The sequence below is a fragment of the Sinocyclocheilus rhinocerous genome, unplaced genomic scaffold (genome assembly GCF_001515625.1).
Source record: "Sinocyclocheilus rhinocerous isolate Xijiao unplaced genomic scaffold, SAMN03320098_v1.1 scaffold683, whole genome shotgun sequence".
Lineage (NCBI taxonomy): Eukaryota > Metazoa > Chordata > Actinopteri > Cypriniformes > Cyprinidae > Sinocyclocheilus > Sinocyclocheilus rhinocerous.
This window is the reverse complement of record NW_015642819.1, coordinates 33,882-37,791: the sequence shown is the minus strand read 5'-3', so window position 1 is coordinate 37,791 and position 3,910 is coordinate 33,882.

The window sequence follows — 3,910 nt, the reverse complement described above, 5'->3', positions numbered from 1 at the left end:
TTTTTTTTTTTTTTTTTTTTTACAAATTCATAAATTGTGTTTTGGATAAACAACAATATCACTCGATGTTCATATCATAAATCATCCAAAGAAAAATAAGCATTAGGGAAACAGCCAATACCTGCACGCTAATGTAACCCCACACATCAGAGCTCATGCTACGAAAAGAGCATCACTCCTTCGCAAGAGTTCTGCGCTCAGCTCTTTGATTTGATTCTGAAGCTGTTCCTTATTGAAGATATGATCAAATCCGGGTTTATTTTGTTTTCTCTCCTCAAGCCGTAGAGACAATTCCCACTGTACATCATGCAAATGGGGCTCCCCAAATGCTTGCACAATTCTTTCTTAGCTTATCTGCTGCGGAGCAGGTCAGGCCGGTCTTATCCACTACTATATGTTCAATATTTATGGAGAGGAGCGAGCCGCAACTAATGCTTTTCCCCCCGTTTCAGTTCTTGATAAAAAAGAAACAATGTGACAGACCATGAGGCTCTCATCAAACTCTGTTTTATCAAGAGAGACCACTGACCAATTGAGTGAACTGACCCCTACTGCCCTGGATTTATAACCTTATGAATACAAATTCAGGATACAGTCACGGTCTCTCAGCACACCACCTGAATTCCTCATGCCAGATTCCCCAAAAATAACCGAAACATGTTCACAATGGCTTTAGACCACCAGGTTCAGGTCTTTCAAAAACTCAACCAAGAACAAGTGGTAGTGAGAAATCTTCATGCATCTGGGATCAGGTGTTTCCATATACATGTATATCAACCATCTGCAAAGCCCCGCCACCATTACAGACCATAGACCTGGTTACAAAGAAACCTGATATGTTAAAAAGAAACACTGAACAATATCCCCTCTCTTGAACACAGTCGCAGTTCTGGGAGCCAGACCAGCTCCTCTCAAAGAGTACTACTGAAATCCTGCCCAGACAGATGCAGCACGAGTGTGAGTGAAAAACACTGAAAAAGAATTAAATTAGGAGAGAGAATGTGTGAGAAAGAGGCTTAGCTTCTACAATCGTGTAAAACACTGCAATATAAATGCCACAAATGATGTGCCAATGTCTCATGCTGGGGAAATACTGGGGATAAGACTATAGGTGCCATTATACAACTGATGAATTGACTCAGATGAAATGTGTTTTACAAGATGCTTTTGAAAAATAAAACACTCTATATTTTGTGATGACCTGTGGGAATGAAACCATTTGTAAACATTCACTGTGAATGATTCACTGCCCTTCCGTGTCATTATTTCCATTTCAGCAAACACAGCGTGAGCCGTGATGTCTGATTCACAAACAAAGCGGTTCTTTTTAGTGAAAACTGTAAAATATTCCACAAAAAAACAATTATATATTACATAAAAGCAATTCTCGATATATATATGATAAGGGAAAGTTTGTTTGGGTGACAATCAACACAGATGATTTTTTAAATGGACAATTTTGTAACAAAACAGAGCGATACTGTATTGTAGCACTAGAAGTGACATGATCAAATTGGAACAAAAAATAAAACTAAATGCAACAAGAATAACCTAGTTTATATAACTAGGTTATATAACTAGAGATATATAAACCCTAGTTTATATAATTTAAATCAGAGTTTCCCAACCTGGTGTTTGGAAGCCCTGGGGGATCGTAAGAGAATTGCAAGGAGTCAGAGACCTGAACAAAATCGAATAATTAATTAAATAATAAAAATGTAAAATTAAAATAAATAAATAAATCATTTACTTAAAAAGCAGAAATATTGTATTTGTTTCTCTGCTAATCGTTTGACCATTATCTGACATCAGATAACAGTGATATGAATGTGTTGTTAAATTATTTAAGTATTTACTTGAAGGGGCATTTCAAGTACTTTTTCAAATACTTTCAGCCAAAGAGGTTCGGTTGACAAAAAAAATAAAAAATTTGAAAATCCCTGATTTAAATCATCATAATTTCTATACTAAAATACCCCTTTATGACAGCACACAGCAGTGGCTGTGATTGAAAGCTAAAGTAAGAAGCTATGGCTGAAGCACTTATGAACAACTATCTTTATCAAGCAATGAATCCCCTACTAAAATGCCATTTGTCACCTAAAAAGTCATTTCACTTCTCCTGAATGTGCCCGATGGCTCCCTAGTAATTATTATGTCTGGTGTCCTGCATGTAGAGGGTGAGATGACTGCAGGTCTCAGACAAATTTGCAGAAAGAATTGAGAAGTCATGACTAGGCCTACACAGAATTGCACAGAAAATCACCTATTGCAGGTTTATTTAAATCATTTTGGCTAGTCTAATCATGTTTGATTACTATAGTCAAGAAAGACTTTAGTACTCTCAGCTGCATGTAACACATTTTACCATATGCAAATCAGTAATTGTGCACATCTGCTCCAAAATCAGTGCAGAAAATGTGAAAAACAGTCCGCCTGGGCCTAGTCATGGTCCAGAGTGCTCTTTCTCTCTCTCTCTCTCTTTCTGCAGGGGGCCCGTGGCTGGCTTATGGAGCATCTCTGTTGAGAATTGATTTCCATCATCCCCCCACAGCAGAAGCCTCAGGTCACATCCCAGCCTGCCCGAGCAAGATAACGGCAAATAAAGTGAGAGCTTCCCTCCAGCTTAGTTCAGTGGTGTCTGGGAGGTCCATGGGGCGATGGTAATTAGCCCCGATCCAGAACAAGGAATTCAGAGTGGTGTCGTCTAATGCCGTCATAAAGGCGAGCCTAGGGCTAGAAAAAAAAAAAAAAAACCTGTGATATTGCCTCAAATTGACCAGTTCCATACCAAAGCTGTAGGTGTATGCAAACGGACAGTGTCTGTGGAGAACATTGCAGTCTTTTTTTCCTCCTACTTATGTAGAACGATGTTGTTTGTCTACATATTCCCAAACATATGAGCTCTTTCTCTCTCTCTGAGGCATTCCAGCTGAAATAAATGAACTTTTCCACGACATTCTAATTTATTGAGATGCAGCTGTATGTCCTACACTATAAGGACCATTTGAAAGAGTACATAGGGATTTTTTAGCATTAGGTGGTCAATGTAGAGAACAGAAAACACATCCAGCCCATCAATCGTATCCTAAACTCCATCACCTATTCTCAGTCTCCTCAACGTCTCAATGCTTTGTTTATAGGCCTTGTTGCTGTCTAGATTCATGATAACCATGTACTAATTCACATCACAGAGAACTACATTTATTCACAGTATCATGTCCTAATGGCAGCACCATACAGGCCTCCTCATACTCTATGACCTTAGGAACATAAATGGGACACCTTATGTCCCATGAATTGATTTTTGCTAAAATAAACAACTTTTGTTATATGAAGGTCACACTAAAACTGTCTTGGAGACTGTTTTACTATGTCCTCATGATTTATATTTGCTACTTTTCAAAGGCCCTTTAAGTGCAGATTAAATTATTTTACCCATGTCCCAGACCCTGAATTTCAGTCCTCATAAAATATTCTCTTAATAAATATTAATTAGCATTAAATATAAACAATAAATGACCTTAATATATATCGACCACTCCTCTCTTCATTCTCTGCTAATGTCTCCACTGCTAAAAGGACATACTATCACAACAAAATAAACAATTCGCCTAACTCTTGCATGCTCTTTAAAACATTTTCCTCCCTCCTTTGTCCTCCTCCTCCCCCTCCTTCATCAACTCTAACAGCTGACGACTTTGCCACATTCTTCATGAATAAAATTACAAACCTCAGTGCACAATTTGCCACACCACAAACTGTCAAACACATCTTACCAGCAAACATACACTCGTTTTCATCCTTCTCTCCACTCTCTGAAGCAGAAGTCTCTAAACTCATCCTTTCCAATCATCCTAATACTTGTCCACTTGATCCTATCCCCACTCACCTCCTTCAGGCCATTTCT